Genomic DNA, 8,943 nt, shown 5'->3' on the forward strand with positions numbered 1-8,943 from the left:
TTGATTTTAGTGACATTGACCACATGCAAATCTGTGTTTGTACAGAGTGTGTGTGTGTGTGTGTGTGTGGGGGGGGGTTAATGATCAGCACTGATCAATGAGAGTGTCAGTAGAGACGACAGTAGAGCTCCTGAAGCACAGACCACCTCAACACAGCGGAAATACCTCAGACTTTTCTACGAGCTGGATTTTTACATTTTGATGTTTGTGATCTTTTATTGTTTACTTTGTGTTTTTGTTGTTTCCATTAAACCCGCGGAGCTGCCCGGCCGTCCGACTCACAGCTCGCTGCCGTTTCACACCTGGACCTCCTCTCATCCTTCCTCCTCTCTCTTCAGGTTTCCTTCTTTCCTTTCCTCTACTACCTCCTTTCTGTTTCCTTCCTGACTCTTCGTCCACTCGCTGTTCTCTCCTTGCTGTAACAGGTCACATGGTTTAACGCCTCCTCGGGATCTGTTATTGTGATCGATTCAGTGACTCTAAAGTAAGGTGTAGTACTTCAGGCAGCGCTCCACCTGCAGTCTGACCTCCTTCAGGGCTAACCCCGCCTCAGTCACTGACTCCAGGTGTTTCAGGAACTGGTTACCTCATTAAAGTCTCACAGGTGGAAACGCTGTGCTGCGCCCGCTTGTTTGTGCTCAGCATGGTTAGCGACTCAGCTGCTGCACGGTGCTTTCATTCTTTTATTTTTCTGTCCTGAGAATTCATCTCTGTAAATAATTTAGGACGCTCGTTCGACCCGTCGGGCCGGGTAGTTTGGATCTCCAGCTGTTCCCCAGCAGCTGCCGCCTCCATGAGAACCGATGCAAGTTCCTGTGAGGCAGGACGGCGCATCAACGCTTCCAAAAATGCCCCAAAACCCTGAACTTCCTGTCGTCTGCTGACATCACCGGCTGTTCAGGGCCTCGGCCAGCTGATCTGACTCTACAGTACATGACTGCACACGGAAACACCTGGCCAGGTTATTTCATCAGAGTTAGCTTGTGCTGCTAGCACTGACCTGGCTAACACCTCCCTCAGAGCTGTGAGGGAGGTTCTGGTCTCCGAGTCCTTGGAGCTCGATGCTAAAGAGAGCGAGTCACGTGACTCCTTCCTCCAGCTTGTCCTGAGCAGGTGTGTGAAGATGGCCGCCTCCTTTTTGGTATTTTGGCCTGTGCCAAAGAAACGGCCGAGGTCAGAGACACGAGTTCCCTCACAGTCCTCTGTCTCTGCCATCGAAGTTTTTAAATAGTGACGAGCAGAAAGGAGTTCTGGGTGTTTATCCTCAGGACAGCCCTGTGAGTGTAGGACTGAACGCTCGCTGTGCTGACTGTGACGGCGAGCAGAGCTGTGATCCCAGCGAATCTTCGTTTAAACATGACTAAGGCGGGAAAAGAGCAGAGCTGCTAACGAATCGATCAGACACGCCGTGAACGAGCGAGGTACTGTCACTGGTCTTGGGACCCGCCCCCTCTGTCGACTTTGCTGCCAATCGACGGGCGCATTACTTAAACGTCTGATTTTTTTTCTGGGGGGGGGAGGGGGTGATCGTCATGGCAACAGTGACCCGTACTCAGGGTAAGCTAGCCCTGCTTTACATGGCAGTTAGGATTAGGAAAGCTAGCTGTGCGTTATCAGGCTGTTGACCTGCACAGCAAACCGCCTCGCCGTGTCAGCTGTGATCTGATTGGCTAACAGCTCTGCTGCCACTTTACGCTGAAGTAAAACAGCCGACCCAGAATGCACGGTTCCAAATGTTACAACATCTGGAGCTGCAGCTGGAGTCCTACACTCACTGAAAGTCATGAGCACCGTTCACTTCCTGTGGCATGGGCCGACAGAGGCGGTCAGCTCCACCTACGCCATCTGCTCCACCTGTGGGAGGAGCGAGCTGTGAGTCTCTAAACAGGAAGAGAAGCGACTGATCTTCATCGGCGTGACTGTAGGAGGAGCAGTTTAACATATATAAATACACGTGTACATACATATATGAACAGGAAGGAGGAAGTGACATCTAACAAAATAAAAGCCTCTTCCTGGTTCCGGTCCTTCCTTCAGTAGAGGCGACTGATGGAGGTTCCTGGTTTTACTGTGGTGCTTTATAAAGAGAACCTCCACCTGCTCCGTCTGCCTGGAGACTGACAGGAAATGACCTGTGTGTGTGTGTGTGTGTGTGTGTGTGTGTGTGTGTCGTCGCTGTATGAATGTATCTAAGCCGGTGACTCTGAGGCTCACACTCCAATAAACTGTAGAAAATGAAACTTTTTGTAAATGAAACAATAAAAATGTGACAGTATTTTAAACAGACTGCTGGATTTCTTTACCATAAGGTGGAGCAGGAAGAAGAGCACGGGTGGTGTTTGGTCAGGGGTGTCAAACATAAGGTCCGGGGGCCAGAACTGGCCCTGTGGACACTCGAACGGTTGGAAGAAGTAAAGGAGGGTGGAGATTATCATACGTATGTAGTCTACGCTACACCTGTTAGAGAAACAGTGAAAGGTCATTTAGTATAGATGGAAAGTTTTTTGCAGTAAAAACAAGTAAAACAAAATGTTTTTTTAGTTTTATTCAGTTCAATTCAGCTTTATTTATATGCCAAATCACAACAACAGTCGCCTCAAGGTGCTTAATATTGTACAGTAGATCGTACAATAATACATACAGAGAAAAACCCAACCAATCATATGACCCCCTATGAGCAAGCACTTTGGCAACAGTGGGAAGGAAAAACTCCCTTTTAATTGTGATTGGTGAGAGAAGGAAGACAGGATAAAGACAAGCTGTGGAAGAGAGCATATTTGTGTAATATGTGTAATGTATGACACATATTACACCTGTAACACCTACAGCATGTTCTAATCGCTCTAATAGGATATTATGGTCAACAGTATCGAACGCTGCACTGAGGTCTAGCAGGACAAGCACAGAGATGAGTCCACTGTCAGAGGCCATAAGAAGATCATTTGTAACCTTCACTAAAGCTGTTTCTGTGCTGTGCTGAGCTCTGAAACCTGACTGAAACTCTTCAAATAAGCCAAAGGAGCTTGGAAAGAAAAGCGTCTGGACTTCTTTATGGGGCGATCGTGGCTCAAGAGTTGGGAGTTCGCCTTGTAATCGGAAGGTTGCCGGTTCGAGCCCCGGCTTGGACAGTCTCGGTCGTTGTGTCCTTGGGCAAGACACTTCACCCGTTGCCTACTGGTGGTGGTCAGAGGGCCCGGTGGCGCCAGTGTCCGGCAGCCTCGCCTCTGTCAGTGCGCCCCAGGGTGGCTGTGGCTACAATGTAGCTGCCATCACCAGTGTGTGAATGTGTGTGTGAATGGGTGGATGACTGGTTGTGTAAAGCGCTTTGGGGTCCTTAGGGACTAGAAAAGCGCTATACAAATACAGGCCATTTACCATTTACCATTCTTTAAGTTACTTGAAGGCGTTTCACCTCTCATCCGAGAAGCTTCTTCAGTTCTAAGGTCAAATGGTGGAGAGTCCCAGATATAAACCTAGTGGGAGTTTCCCCCCACAGAGGGACAAAAGGATGATCCTCTAATCGCCTGAGCCAAGGTGTGAAACTGGGTGTGGGTCCCAATCAGCCAGAGTTTCGGGTGAGCTCATTGTGAAACCTGGCCCCACCTTATCATGCGAATTCCTGAGGTCAGATGGCCCAGGATGTGAGTGGGCGTTAAGGCGTCTGGGAAGGATCTCAAAACTGGATTATAGATGGCAGAGAGTTGGTGTCGTAAACCCCCGCCTCTGTTCAAAGATGGTCGCTCACAGTGGACATAGATGGCTTCTTTCACTCCTCTTTCAAACCATCTGTCCTCTCTGTCCAAAATGTGAACATTGGCATCCTCGAAAGAGTGACCTTTAGCCTTAAGATGCAGATGGACTGCTGAGTCTTGTCCTGTGGAGGTGGCTCTTCTGTGTTGTGCCATGCGCTTGTGAAGTGGTTGTTTGGTCTCTCCAATGTAGAGGTCTGAGCATTCCTCGCTGCACTGTACAGCATACACCACATTGTTAAGTCTGTGTTTTGGCGTTTTGTCTTTCGGGTGAACCAGTTTCTGTCTGAGCATGTTGCTGGGTCTGAAATGCACTGGGATGTCGTGCTTGGAGAAAACTCTCCTGAGTTTCTCTGATACACCGGCTACATAGGGGATGACAATGTTGTTGCGTCTGTCCTTCTTATCCTCCCTCGCTGGTGTCTGGTCTTCTTTTCTGTGCCTCTTTGCTGACTTTAAGAACGCCCATTTAGGATAGCCGCACGTTTTGAGTGCTTCCTTTACATGTGTGTGTTCCTTCTTTTTTCCTTCAGGCTTAGAGGGAACATGTTCTGCCCGGTGTTGTAGGGTCCTGATTACTCCAAGTTTGTGTTCCAGAGGGTGATGGGAGTCAAAGAGGAGGTACTGGTCCGTGTGTGTGGGCTTCCGGTAAACTTCGATGTTGAGTTTGCCGTTCTCTTCAATGTGCACGGCGCAGTCCAGGAAAGGCAGACAGTTGTCCTTTGTGTCTTCCCTGGTGAACTTGATGTTTTTATCCACAGCGTTAATATGCGCAGTGAAGGATTCCACTTCTTGTGTCTTGATTTTGACCCAGGTGTCGTCCACATATCTGTACCAGTGGCTGGGTACTCTTCCTTTGAAAGAGCCAAGAGCCTTCCTTTCCACTTCCTCCATGTAAAGGTTGCTACAATAGGTGACACGGGGGGAGTCCATGGCACAGCCATGTTTTTGTCTGTAAAAGCCTTCGTTGTACTTGAAATATGTAGTGGTGAGGCAGAGGTCTAACAGTGTGCAGGTCTGATCGGGTGTGAAGTTGGTCCTGTCCTCCAAGGAGCTGTCTTCTTGTAGTCGTTTTCTGACAGTCTCCACGGCCTCCGTGGTGGGTATGCAAGTGAAGAGAGAGACTACATCAAAGGACACCATGGTTTCATCTGGATCCAGGGTAAGTTTCTGGACCTTGTCGGTGAAGTCGGTGGAGTTCTTGATGTGGTGTGGGGTGTTCCCCACGAGAGGAGCAAGGAGGGTAGCAAGGTGTTTAGCAATGTTATAAGTGGCTGAGTTTATGCTACTGACTATGGGTCTGAGTGGGACAGCTTCCTTGTGGATTTTAGGAAGTCCGTAAATGCAGGGTATGGCATCCCCTGGGTAAAGGCAGTGATATGTAAGGCGGTCAATGATTTTGTCCTTTTCAAAGTCTTGAAGGCAAGCTATAACTTTATTTTTGTGGCTGCTTGTAGGGTCTCGCTTCTTCAAATAAGCCTCTGCAGATGATCTGTTAGCTGTTTGACAACTACTCTTTCAAGGATGTTTGATATGAAAGGAAGGTTGGAGATTGGCCTATAATTAGCTAAGACTGCTGGGTGTAGAGATGCTTTTTGAGTAAAGGTTTAACTACAGCCAGCTTGAAGGCCCTGAGTACTCTGAGTACTTTCTCCCACACTGGAAACACTGGGATGATCACATTATGTGAACATTACCTAATAAGACTGATTCAGCACAGACAGTTATGTTAAACTTTCCTAGCAGTCCTTCACAAACAGGGAACAGTCTGTCTATTCTCTCCATCTGTCAGCTGCTGCTGGCTCTTCCTCCTCCTCTTCCTCACACACTGCTGAGTTTGTCCTGGTGGATCATCAGGGCTGCAAAGCCTCACAGATGATGTGCAGCAGTGGGTCCCTCAGTCTGTCCTCACTCTGGACACTTGCAGTCGTCACACATGGAAATCAAATGTGTGATAAGCTGCAGGATTCAAACACAAGTGTAACTTATAAACACATGTTCATACTTTTATTCCACAATCAGAGAGAAAGAAACAGAGAGAGAGTGCAGGACAGACAGACAGGTGACAGTCTCAGGTGTACACACTGCTACACAACAGCACCAGAGAAGCAGGATTTAGTGTTTGTGTTATTACGAGTGTAAACAAGAAGAGTTCCCAATTATTAAACTTTATTAAGAAACAGTATACACAACATGTACACAACCAGAACAAAATGAACATATGCCAGGGGGTGTGACAAAGAATTACATACATTCAAATAATTTGTAATTACTACAAAGAGTTTAAAACTAAAAAAAATGTTTAAAACTAGCCTTTTTGTTACTGTATTTGCATTTGTGAAAATAAAATTTAGCTAAGATAACTAACAAGTTTATTATAAAGTAAACATCATCTTTTTTTTTGCCTTCGAAAGAAACAAAATACAACATTTTCCCGTTTCACAGTAAAGTCTTTGTAGAGATGTCCAGTTTCATCTTAGGTTGTGATTATAATATAGATAAGCTTCCAGAAAAGCTCTCGATGCTTCACAAACAAGTTCTATTAGCTTGGTCCCTTATATATATAAACACAACTTTACACCCCATACGTATTCAATTTGGAATAATAGGAACATAGTGCATAAAAATAAATCATTATTTTTTTCTAGGTGGGTTGAGAAACGGATTGTTTTAGTGAATCAGCTGTTTGATCCTAATGGGCAGCTCATGTCCTACTCAGAATTCTTAAACACTTATAAATTTCCAGCCACACCCAAAGAATATGCCATATTATTTGATGCAATACCTACGGGTATTATAATGCTTTTTAAAGGTATTCAACCTTGCATATCATCTGTTTCTCTCCCCAACCCTTTAGATTCACACATAGGAAGAATCTGTCTAACAAACCGTAGTAAAAGTAATAAGAATATTCGTGCTTTGTTCCAGACAGAATCTCTAACTGTCCCACATGTGGTCTCTTATTGGAATTCCTTTGTCAGTGACATTAACTGGAAAAGAGTATGGACAATTCCTAACAAGTATCTGGTAACGAATAAAGTGAAGGAAGTCTCATTTAAAATATTGCATAAATGTTATCCTGCTAATCATTACATGACGAAGTTCAAAAGGGACATAAATGTGAACTGTGGATTTTGTGGAAGCCATCCTGAGACTGTGCAGCACCTCTTCTGGATCTGTTCATACGCTGGAACATTTTGGAAAGACTTCAGTAGATTCATTGCTGGACATCTCTACAAAGACTTTACTGTGAAACGGGAAAATGTTGTATTTTAACTTATTGTAAAAAGCCTAATTTTAAACATTACTATAATGATGTTTTATGTTACATAAAATTGATTCGTGGATCACTTAACAAAAAGGCTGTGAAAAACCTAATCAAATCAAATCACTTTTATTGTCACATCACATGTGCAGGTACATTGGTACAGCACATGTGAGTGAAATTCTTGTGTGCGAGCTTCACAAGCAACAGAGTTGTGCAAATACAATAATGTAAACAAGCAAAATACAAGAATGGCTACATCTGAAACTAATAAATATATGTACAATATATAATAGTATATGCATTTCTGGATGTGTATACTAAATATTTTTCTACGTGTGTGTGTGTGTGTACACACACATATTTTACAGATTAAATAGAGTCAACAATAAATAAAATATATAAAATATACAGAGTGTAGACATGTGCAAAACAGTGGCATTACTGTACAGTATGGAGTGCATAATGTTGAAGTTCCAGTAGTGAAGCTGAGGTGTCTATGAAGTGTTCAGCAGTCTGATGGCCTGGTGGAAGAAGCTGTCTCTCAGTCTGCTGGTACGGGACCGGATGCTGCAGAACCTCCTTCCTGATGGAAGTAGTCTGAACAGTTTATGGCTGGGGTGACTGGAGTCCTTGATGATCCTCCCCGCTTTCCTCAGGCAGCGCTTCCTGTAGATGTCTTGGAGGGAGGGAAGCTCACCTCCAATTATCCGTTCAGAGCACCGCACTACTCGCTGGAGAGCTTTGCGGTTGTAGGCGGTGCTGTTGCCATACCAGGTGGTGATGCATCCAGTGAGGATGCTCTCAATGGCACAGTGATAGAAGGTCCTGAGGATGCGGGGGCTCATGCCAAGTCTTTTCAGTCTCCTGAGGAAGAAGAGGCGCTGCTGCGCCTTCTTCACTGTTTTGTTTGTGTGTACTGACCACGTAAGATCCTCAGCCAGGTGTACACCAAGGAACCGGAAGCTGCTCACTCTCTCCACAGCAGCGCCGTTGATGGTGATGGGGGTGTGTACTTCTCTGCACCTCCGGAAGTCCACTATCAACTCCTTTGTCTTTGCGACGTTGAGGGTGAGATGGTTGTCTTGACACCAGTGGGTCAGGGCGCAGGGCGAAAACTATTACTATTTGTAGTAATTACAAATTATTTGAATGTATGTAACTCTTTGTATCACACCCCCTGGCATATGTTAATTCTGTTCTGGTTGTGTACATGTTGTGTATACTGCTTCTTAATAAAGTTTAATAATTAAATTTTAAAAAAAGAAGCGTGGTCCGGTGCACGCTTAGTGGTCCCATATATCCCACAATTCATAGCGCGGCGGTGGGTGTGGATAAAAAAAAGCATACAGACTGTCACTACCCGATCCGTACCGGAAACCCGATCGGTACCCCGCATGCGCAAATCTTACGTCACTTCCTCTCTTTGCCAACATTGCGACATTCAATATATTTGAATGATACGGTTAGCGCCCAGTTAGCTCCTAGCATTTCTCAACAGCTCTGCCTTCTTTTCGACTGCCCGGGACATTTAAACAATGGATAATCCGTATGCAAAGAAATTCATGCTTTTCTCCTCAACAGAGAGCGTCCCCCGACTGAACAACAGCGCCGTAAAATAAGAAGAATGGCGTCTAATTACAGAGTTAATAATGCAGACTTTGTAATATCTCACGTGTAGATTCATCAGCCAGATTAAGTGTTTACTGACAATTGACAGTGATAGCGCACATCATCATCACTATTCCAACAATCCTCTCCTCACAGACGAGCATAAACACACTCGACTATCGCTAAATCAGATTTAACACACGTTTGTAATGACGATAATTCAGTTTATAATAGGGTTTATTCGCTCGGTCAGCAGGTGGCGGTATCCTCGTACACTGGGGAGTACACTGCCATTAAACGAACAGAAGAAGAAGAAAA

Source organism: Diplotaxodon limnothrissa, linkage group LG9 (genome assembly GCF_057381915.1).
Source record: "Diplotaxodon limnothrissa isolate DT_005_m linkage group LG9, D_limnothrissa_male_GT1.1, whole genome shotgun sequence".
NCBI lineage: Eukaryota > Metazoa > Chordata > Actinopteri > Cichliformes > Cichlidae > Diplotaxodon > Diplotaxodon limnothrissa.